The sequence below is a fragment of the Pristis pectinata genome, chromosome 10, assembly GCF_009764475.1.
Source record: "Pristis pectinata isolate sPriPec2 chromosome 10, sPriPec2.1.pri, whole genome shotgun sequence".
Taxonomy (NCBI): domain Eukaryota; kingdom Metazoa; phylum Chordata; class Chondrichthyes; order Rhinopristiformes; family Pristidae; genus Pristis; species Pristis pectinata.
Window position 1 is genome coordinate 19,880,904 of NC_067414.1, and position 10,868 is coordinate 19,891,771.

The following is a 10,868-nucleotide window of genomic DNA, read 5'->3' on the forward strand; positions in this document are numbered from 1 at the left end:
TACAACACCCTCTGACTCCCAACCCCTGAAAATGCATTACCTCACACTTTTAAAACCAGTTATCAAATTAGCTTACATCTAGTGCTATCGAGTGTGATTTGTTTCTGCCTTTCCCTAGAGAGTACATGGCTCTATTGACAGGTACAGACACTGTAGTGGACTCAGTGGATGAGTAGCTCTTTCCCTAACCAATATTTCCCTAACCAATATTTCCCTACTTTCATAGTTGATTTACCTACATTTGTTACGAATGCTGGAGATTATAAAAGCTGAAAATCACCATGACTATTACATTGCTCTCAAATTGAGACAATTACTAATTATTTTACAGGATGTTCCAGGTTTACCAGGTCCACCAGGTCCACCAGTAAGTATTTCTCATGTTCAGTGATTAAAAAGTGACTGGAGATTTTAAGCGGCCTTTCCTTACTCTGAAATTTATAGCATCTTTAATACCAAACTTACAGCAAGCAACCTATTGTAATATCGCCTGGGTGTCCCATCATCATACATAACACATACAATTAAACATAGAAATCAGTATAAATAACTTGGGCCTGACTAATGTGGCAAAACTACATTAGTGGTCTAAATTGGAGGCTGGGTCAGTAAATATTAACACAGGATTACTGTGAGTGATTGAGGAAATATAAGATATTTATTAGATATTTATTTATTAGTCACATGTACATCGAAATACAGTGAAATACGTCTTCTTGCGTTGCTAAGAATGTGCTGGGGGCAGCCCGCAAGTGTCACCACGCTTCCGGCCCTAACATAGCATGCCCACAACTTCCTAACCCGTACGCCTTTGGAATGTGGGAGGAAACCGGAGCACCCGGAGGAAACCCACGCAGACACAGGGAGAACGTACAAACTCCTTACAGGCAGCAGCGGGAATTGAAGCCAGGTCACTGTAATAGCGTTACGCTAACCGCTATGCCACCGTGCATAGAGATGTTGGTTTATAACATGATCAAACCAGTTACATAGGAACTTCAGAGAAAGAAGAGTAGAATTTAGCTCTTAATTGCTTCAGTGAAATTTCTAGATAACTCTGAGCTAATTGTTCTGAAAGGTTACATAGAACATAGAACAGTACAGCACAGGAACAGGCCCTTCAGCCCACGTTGTACCAACCATGATGCCAATTTAAACTGCACATCTGCCTGCACATGGTCTATCTCACAATCTACCTTGTTATGACCTTGCACCTTATTGTTACCTGCACTTCCTCTGTGGCTGTGACACTTTGTATTCTGTTATTGTTTTACCCTGTACTACCTCAATGCACTGTGTAACAAATTGATCTGTATGAACGACATGCAAGACAAGTTTTTCACTGTACCTTGGTACGTGACAATAATAAACCAATAACAATGCCAATATGTCCCTCCATTCCCTGCCTGTTCATGTGCCTGTCTAAATACATATTAAACGTTGCTATTTATCCGCTTCCACCAATTCCCTTGGTGGCGCATTCCAGGCACCCGCCACTCTCTGTGTAAAAATTTTGTCTTGTAAATCTCCTTTAAACTTTCCCCTTCTCACCTTAAAGTGATACTTTCTAGTATTTAATATTTCCACTCCAGGAAAAAGACTCTGACTATCTACCCTATCGATGCCTCTCATAATTTTATATACTTGTATCTGGTCTCGCCTCAATCTCCAAAGCCCCAGAGAAAATAGTCCAAGTTTGTCCAACCTCTCCTTATAGCCAATACTTAAAATATGCTTTTCCAGATGCGAGTAGATCATGTACCTAAGAATCTTCTCCAGTATTTTCCCTACCACTGATGTAAAGCTCACTGGACTATAATTTCCTGGTTTGACCCTATTGCCTTTCTTAAACAGAGGAACAACATTGGCTATTCTCCAGTCCTCTGGAACCTCACCTGTGGCTAGAAGATACAAAAATCTCTGTCAAGACCTCAGCAATCTCCTCCCTTGCCTCTCTCAGTAACCTGGGATGGATCCCATCATTGTGCTATTGTTTTACCTGCATGCCTTTTTATTAAGGTGCAATGGACTTTTATAATGTATTGGTTTATAAACTACAGCTGTATGAAATTTTACATGCTTATACGTGGTTATTTGTGTTTTACTTTTGCAGGGGTTAAAAGGAGATCCAGGTTCAAAGGTAAACAGTTGCCTCCAATTTTTTAAATAGCTTCAGAATCTGAATAGATAAACTATTAAAAGGCCAGTTTTTCCCTGACATATTGTTAAAATAGTGAATGGTAAAGTTGGTGACTATATTAATCCAGCAGAGGCTAAAGGAAGAAGGTTGGACAAGGAATCATTATTCTTTTCCAGATAGAGCCATTAGCCCTTTAACTTCCTGTTGAATAATGCAAAAGGAATGTGGTTTAAAGTCGCATCCAAAAGTCTACATGTAGACATTTGTCCTCTGTTATAATATGATGCAATGAACTTGGGTTTGAAAGTACAGGTCTGCTGTAGAAAGCTTGGGGTGAATTTTCAGTTCTTCTGCAGAGAAAAGCGGGACGATGGTGCCTGCAAAATTTGGGATGGTGACTTCCCTCTGCATTGCCACTGTTGCCATGGCCTTGATGTAGAAAACTGATTGGAGTTACTGCAGAACAAACCCAGAATCAGGATGAAGGCAGATTTAAAATGGAAATACGGGCCTAACAGAGGGGCACAGTAGATCAACAGGTAGCGCTGCTCACAACCAGCAATTCTGATCTCCAGTGCTGTCTGTATGGAGTTTCCAACATTTCCTCAGGGTGCTCCAGTTTCCCCTCCTCCCACACCACAGCCCCATCCAAAGAGGTGCTAATTGCTCGGTTATTTGGCTCCTATATGTCATCCTTGGCATTTAGATGAATGGTAGGAGAATTGGAGGGAGTTGATGGGCATATGAGAGAGAAGAGGTTACATGGAAATCAATGGGAGGATGGGATAGATGGGATGGCACTGATAGCTGACATTGACTTGATGGGCTGAATGGCCCCTTTCTATGTTGTAAGAGAATGTGTACGGTTATCAATGAACATACCCCAGCCAAACAAGTTCCAGCTCCAACCTAACACTGGGGCCTGACCTTCCATGCTGATTAGATTAAGTCTGTTCTTCAAAATAGGCCAGGCCTCTCACAGGGACGAGCAGGCTTCAGGCCAGCTGAACATTTTAAAGGTGAGATGCATTGTGGCAGATTTCAGTGAGGACATCTTTATTCCCTGATGTTCAGGTGGGAAAATTTCTCCCCGTGCTGAGAGCACTTCTCAAATCCTACTCCTCCCCTCAGGCAGCTTGTCCTGGTCTATGTGCACGCCACTCACTCTCTCCATCATGCTTAATTCCAGAGGGAATGCTGACTATTGCATCCATGCCTGGGAGCAACTGGTTTGTACACAAGCCTTGAAGTCGGAACAAAGTAATTAAGCATCTGCGACACCAGACCCTGTGGGCTTTAGTAACTTTGAAGGACTGCAGAAACTCTATAAACACTTGTAGAACTTGTACCAGCAGCCAGTAAAGATCAATCAGCAGCTAATGTGAAAATGGTTGTATTGGCAGGTGGGAGGGGCCGTCATGCTGCTCAGCATTTATTCAGTTGTTCAGCTTTTACATTATTTGTTCACAATAATAATCATTTTAGTTTCTCCATCCCTAATTGCCCCTGCAGTGAGGAGTTGGTTAAAAATCAACCACACCTGCAGGTCTGGAGTCACATATGGGGCACACTGACTCAGAACAGGAGATTTCTTTCCTCTGAACTAGATATTTTTTCAACAATGCAGTAGTTCTGTGGTAACTGAAACCAGTTTCTTTCCTTAATATGGGATTTATTTAATTATTTAAATTTAACTTCCCAGCTGGCGTGGTGGTATCTGAACTTGTGTCTCCGAATAGTCCGATAATTTAGCCACACACTGCTTTATGATACAGTAATGTATTCTGCCTTAAATGCGTATTTCATAGAATTAAGCCATTTAGCACAACTCTATCAATTAATTTTCTCTGTCCTGAGAAGCCTCTAGTCTGTCTCTGTGGCATTTATTGTCACAACATCATTGATGCCTTTTTTAATGTCTGCATACAAAATTAAATTTAAAATAATAATTTTACTTTCAAATTAATCAAGGCCACAATCTTAGGTGCATTATTACCCAGCCTGACTCGTTGGGAAGCTGAGACAGGAACCTCCAGCATATTAGTTGAATAGGAAATGGACCCAAATACTGTCCTATGCTTCCAGTTAACAAGGCTGCAGGTTTTCTTCAGGTTTGGTTCCTGAACACCCGACTAAATATCTTGACCTTATATAGGAAACAATAAAGTAGTTTATGACATAGCTGCAGTTATTTTCTCGTACGTGAAGAGCAGAAGGATGACAAGAGTAAAAGTAGGTCCGATTAGAGACAAAGGTGTGCATGGAAGCTGTGGAAGTGGGTGAGGTTCTCCATGAATACTTCTCTTCAGTATTCACCAAGGAGAGGGGCCTCAATGACACTGAGGACAGTGTTGGTAAGGTTAATGTTCTAGAGCATGTAGATATCAAGAGAGGGGATGTGTTGGAGCTGTTAGAAAATATTAGGACAGATAAGTTCCCGGGGCCTGACAGAATATTCCCCAGGCTGCTTCGCGAAGCGAGGGAGTAGATTGCTGAACCATTGGCTAGGATCTTTGAGTCCTCGTTGTCCACGGGAATGGTACCGGAAGATTGGAGGGTGGCAAATGTTGTCCCCTTATTCAAAAAAGGTAGTAGGGATAGTCCAGGGAATTACAGACCAGTGAGCCTTATGTCTGTGGTGGGTAAGCTGCTAGAAAGGATTCTAAGAGATAGGATCTATGATCATTTAGAGAATCATGGACTGATTAGGGACAGCCAGCGTGGCTTTGTGAAGGGAAGATCTTGTCTCACAAGCCTGATAGGGTTCTTTGAGGAGGTGACCAGGCAGATTGATGAGGGTAGTGTAGTAGATGTGGTCTACATGGATTTTAGTAAGGCATTTGACAAGGTTCCACATGGTAGGCTTCTACAGAAGGTCAGAAGGCAAGGGATCCAGGGAGGCTTGGCCATGTGGATTCAGAATTGGCTTGCCTGTAGAAAGCAGAGGGTTGTGGTGGAGGGAGTGCATTCAGATTGGAGGGCTGTGACTAGTGGTGTCCCACAAGGATCAGTTCTGGGACTTCTACTTTTCGTGATAGTTATTAATGACTTGGATGAGGGGGTGGAAGAGTGGGTTAGCAAGTTTGCAGACGACACAAAGATTGGTGGTGTTGTGGATAGTGTGGAGGGCTGTTGAAGTTTACAGAGGGATATTGATAGGATGCAGAGCTGGGCTGACAAGTGGCAGATGAAGTTCAATCCGGAAAAGTGTGAGGTGGTACACTTTGGAAGGACCAACTCCAAGGCGGAGTGCAAGGTAAATGGCAGGATTCTGGGTAGTGTGGAGGAGCAGAGGGATCTGGGGGTTCATATCCACAGATCACTGAAAGTCGCCTCACAGGTAGATAAGGTAATTAAGAAAGCTTATGGGATGTTAGCTTTCATAAATCGTGGGATTGAGTTTAAGAGGTAATGATGCAGCTCTACAAAACTCTGGTTAGACCACACTTGGAGTACTTTGTCCATTTCTGGTCGCCTCATTGTAGGAAGGATGTGGAAGCGTTGGAAAGGGTGCAGAGGAGGTTTATCAGGATGCTGCCTGGATTGGAGAGTATGGATTATGAGGAGAGACTAGGGGAGCTAGGGCTTTACTCATTGGAGAGAAGGAGGATGAGGGGAGACATGATAGAGGTATACAAAATATTAAGAGGAATAGATAGAGTGGACAGCCAATGCTTCTTTCCCAGGGCACCAATGCTCAATACAAGAGGGCATGGCTTTAAGGTAATGGGTGGGAAGTTCAAGGGAGATCAGAGGGAGGTTTTTCACCCAGAGAGTGGTTGGTGAATGGAATGCGCTGCCTGGGGCGGTGGTGGTGGCTGATACATCGGTCAAGTTCAAGAGATTGTTAGAAAAGCATATGGAGGAATTTAAAATAGGGGGGTATGTGGGAGGAAGGGGTTAGATAGTCTTAGGTGTGGTTTAAAGGTCGGCACAACATGGTGGGCCGAAGGGCCTGTATTGTGCGGTATTGTTCTATGGTTCTATGGTTATTGGCCAGTTAAAATTAATTCGCCTTGAATTTATACAAGGAAGTGTAATCTTAAAAATATATTAAACCTAAGGTTGAAATAAGGGGTTGGATTGTCTGACCTGTGGGACTTACCTTTGTTTCAAGGCAGAAGGTGGCCAGATCAGTGAGGTGTTTTGTTGATCGCCAAGTCAATCACTTTCTGGCCGCCTGTTTTCCGGTGAGTCTGGTGCTCACTGAGAGGCAGGGGGGTGTAATCTCCTGGCCTTTACAGGGGTGGGTGGCATCGCCCTTCAGCCATCTGGCTCACTGAGAATTTTCAGTGCACATGGACAACTGAGAGGCGGGAGGTGTCTGGCCAAGTGAGACCCTGGCCATTCCCAACTCTCTAGGGCTTAGTGTGGGGTGAGGGGCAAGTGAATTATAGAACATAGAACAGTATAGCACAGGAACAGGCCCGTTACCCCACGATATCTGCTGAACACGATGCTTAGTTAAACTAATTCCTTCTGCTTGTATATGATCCATATCCTTTCATTCCCTTCATATTCACGTGTCTATCTAAAAGCCACTTAAGTGCCACTGTTGTATCTGCTTCCACCACTACCCCTGGCAGCCTGTTTCAGGCACCTATCACACTCTGCATAAAAAAAACTTGCCCCGCACATCCCCTTTAAACTTTCCCCCTTAAATGTATGCAATTCTGTAAATATTGTGTGTAGATATAACTGTGGGTATGAAATACCAGCTCACGTGGTAGAGATATATCAAGGCAAACATTTAAATGAGACCCTATTATCTTTTAAAATATTTTTAAAATCTTCTACCTCCTGCATCCTCCCAGATGATTGACATAGGAACCCTGATGGCATATCTCAGCTGTGTTCTCTGTTGGGGAGGGAAGAGGGAAGATGAGGCCACTCCCCACCACCTCCAACAAGGAAGCTTTAGTGATGTCATCAGTGAGCACAAGGGTCGGTCATATCACTTTCTCTGCAGGCCAATGACCTGCGAAAGGCACTGAATGCACCTTGAGGTCAACTTGCTGAATTCAGTCAGGAGATCGACAGGGTTGTTGAAGAACACCAAGCAGAGTGAGTTGCAGTTACAACTTTCTAGTAAGTAGTGGGCTGCAGTCAGGTGAGACAATCCAACCCAGCATGGATAAATTTTGCCAAGTACAGCTTTCCTTACAATACCTGAAAGAAAAATAAAACAAATATTAGGATTATATTCTGCTATTTGTGTGTTTAGTATATTAAATAACTAATACTTTTAGTTACAACATCCCATTGAAAATGTTCCCCTCTGATGTGAAAATATCCTGAAGCTACATCTAGTTAGAGAGTATTAGCTAAAGGTGCAAAATCACAAAAATGAAATCTGAAATCACATTAAGAAAGTGTTTGTTTCTGCCTTTGGTTCACATAATGATCAGTTGTGATATGAGTTGGTATTTCATGTAAAAGGTAAATACTAACTTATCCTTTTGCAGGGAGAAATGGGTCCAATGGGTTTGCCAGGACTGGAAGGCTCCCCTGGAGAAAAGGTATCTCTCACTCCATTCTCACTCTCCTGCTCCGTTCTCTTTCTTTTTCTTGATCTATTCTCACTCTTGTTTGTTCCATCCTCGTTTGTTCCTTTCTTGTTCACCCTCTCGCTAGCTCTGTTCTTGCTCTCACTCTCCCTCTTTCTCTCATGTTCTACCACTCTCACTCTCTCTTGCTCACTTGGTTCTTGTTCTTTCTTCTCTTCTCTCTCAATCTTTCCTCTCACTCCATTCTCTCTCTCAGTAGATTACCTGAGCAATTGCTGTGATGATGCAGGGAAAGAACAATAATATTTTGTGCAGCTTCACACTCAGGAAACTCATCAGTTAGAGTGACATGAAAACATGATCTCATCTTCGCCCGAGCAGGGGTCACTGGATCATGGCCAAACACAGGACAAGTTCCTCCATGCCCAGCCATCGATAATGTTGTGGCAATCAAAGCTGCAGATGCCAGAAATCTGAAATAAAAACAGAAAGTGGTAGAAAAACTCAGCAGGTCAGGCAGTATCTGTGGAAAGTGAAACAGAGTCCAAGGCCTTTCATCAGAATTGGGAAAGAGAGAAAACAAGTTAGTTTTTAGTTACAGGGAAGGATAGGTAGAACAAAGGGAATATCTCTGATAGGGTGAAACCAAATGAGTGAATGTGGCATTTAGAAGCATTGTATGCTTATTTGTGTTTATTCATTGCCCAGCAGGCCAGACTATATTAATGGAGACAGTAAAACTGAGCTAAAATCACAGATGGCTGACTGGCAGAAATGGCCACTTCCAACACAGACAGAAAGAGAGAGCAAGTTACCAAAAGTCGGATAGTTTAGTATTGAGTCTGTGTTGTGAGAAGGGTTCTTTTGGTATCTTAAAGATAAAGGTCTGGACACACAGTCTTTGTAACTTAAAAATGGTTTATTAACAAGGACAAACGCAGGGACAGAATGAATGGGAACAGATGCACACTCACGCACTCTCAAGCAGGAGATTGTGAATTTGGAGGGAAATCGCATCGGGGTGATGTACACACACACACACACACATACACACACACACACACACACACACACACACACACACACACACACACAAAATAGCTGGGTACTAATGATCAAGGAATAAACAATACAATGTTTGGACACCCTGATTCTGGACAAACATTGGCTGTTTGGTCTCGGGGCTCCTTAACTAACTGCCCTGAAGTGGTGCACAGCTTACCTCAAGAGGTAGAAAACCAAACATGCAGCACTTTTATACTGCTGGGGGCTGGGTGGCCCAGCAGGACAAAGGTGTTTAAACGGACCAATGGTAGGTGTGCCCAGGAACAAAGGTACTCGCACAGACCGATCCGAGTGGTCCAGCAAGGACAAAGGTGTTTACCTAGTGGGGTGGAGCCAAGCCTTGATTGACAGTGGTGTCGCTTTTGGCCATGTGCTCAATGGTGTCATCCCAGCCGGAGGGGTCAGTGTTGTCACGGTCACATGACAGCCATGACCTTTTGCACTACAGTCTGGAAGGCTGCAAAGTACCCAGATGGAACATGACATGATAAGCTTGCATTGGGCCCCATTGTAACAGTGCAGGAGGCCGCAGACAGGTAGGTCAGAGGAAGTGAGATGTTGAATTAAGATGCCAGGCAAAAAGCAGCTCAGGGTTACCTCTAAGGATAGAGCACTGGTGCTGCTCGAAGCAACCACCCAGTCTGTGTTTGGTTTCTCCAATGCGGAGGATACCACATTGTGAACATCCAGTACAATACACCAAATTGTCAGAAGTGCAAATGAATTGCTGCTCCAACTGGAAAGACTGTTTGGGTTCTTGGTGAAAAGGCAAAAGGGCTGGTGTTACCTCTTCGGGGGTTGCATGGGAAAATGCCATATGAAGAGTGGTTGGTGGAGATGGGAAAAAGAAATCAGGGAGTCCCAAAGTGAGTAATCTCTTCAAGATGCCGAAAGGCATGTGGGGGGATATGTGTCTGATAGTGGAATCTAGTTGCAGCTGGTGGAAATTGCAAACAATGATCCCTTGAATGCAGAGGCTAGGGAGATGAAAATTGAGGACCAGGAGATCTATGTTTTTGCTCTGTCCAGGAGGGGGGTGAAAGCAGTGATGCGGGAAATTGATGAGATGCAGTCATATGTTCTGTCCACCGTGGCGGAGGGGAAGTCACAGTGAAGACGTTTCAGAGGCACCTGTGCAGAAAGTCTCATTGGAGAAAATGTAACGGAGATGGAGGAGCCACAACAAGACAAGTGTATTTTGGGCCCGTGCAAGTGTCCACTGCCACATCTTTGATCTGGAGAACGTGAGCGGAGTTGAGGAAATGTTGTTCAATGTGCGAACAACTTCAGCCAGGCAAAATCGTTTGTTGGTGAAGGGGAACTAGTTAGGTTGCCATTCAAGGAAGAGGTGGAGGGTCCTCAGACCTTCCTGATGTGGAATGGAGGAGTTGAGCGTTTATCGGCCATGGTGAAGATGAACCAATTGGGACCAGGAGATTGGAGGGCATCCAAACTGTCACAGATGGAAGTATGAAGGGACTGAACCAGGAAGAAAGGATAGAGTCAAGTTAAAATTAGCTAAGGTGTAATTGAGATTTAAACCTGGGCCCTCCATGGTTTTGTGTGACTTTCCCATTTACTGAGTAGGATATCAGAAAGCTTACCCTGAGGTCTTTGATGTTAGGTGATAGACATGCTCATTCAGTGCAGCTCTAGAATGTAGTCGTCTTCAATATTTTTCACATAGGTCAATAAAAAGACAGCGGTTAATGTTACACCAACTTGTAAAGCATTACTGAATCATTTATAACATTTTTTTTTACAATGTATTTCTAGGGCGATACAGGAATGCCTGGGCCACCTGGTCTCCAAGGACCCATTGGTCCACAGGTGAGTATTTCGAAGGAAATTGAATAATGTTGAATCTTTATCTCTGGCAAAACAGTAAATCAATTTAAGTAGTATTTATTAAGGATTATTAGTGCGCTGTTTTACACTGTGCAACAAGTTCAGTGACCATTGGAAAATTGAAAGTAAGTTTACTTACCTTTCTTTTTAAAAGGCTATTCAAGCACCATACCTGTCAAAAGATGATACAGGCACAATCAATTTTCTTCAGTTTACAGAAAAATTGCCCTCAATGTTTCTGCGAAGAATTGGGACTTTTCCGTTTCTTTAAAGTTGCCCTTTGCCAAACTCTACGTGCAATGTAATGT

General features: G+C 43.3%; 1 long non-coding RNA gene across 1 annotated transcript; it reads left to right on the plus strand.

Moving 5' to 3' along the window:
* The first annotated feature begins 330 nt into the window (after positions 1-330).
* LOC127575310 (uncharacterized) lies at positions 331-10,543 on the plus strand. The gene is made up of 4 exons (XR_007957031.1): positions 331-367; positions 2,114-2,140; positions 7,606-7,659; positions 10,489-10,543. It is a non-coding gene; the product is annotated as an uncharacterized LOC127575310 (long non-coding RNA).
* Positions 10,544-10,868: the final 325 nt, after the last annotated feature.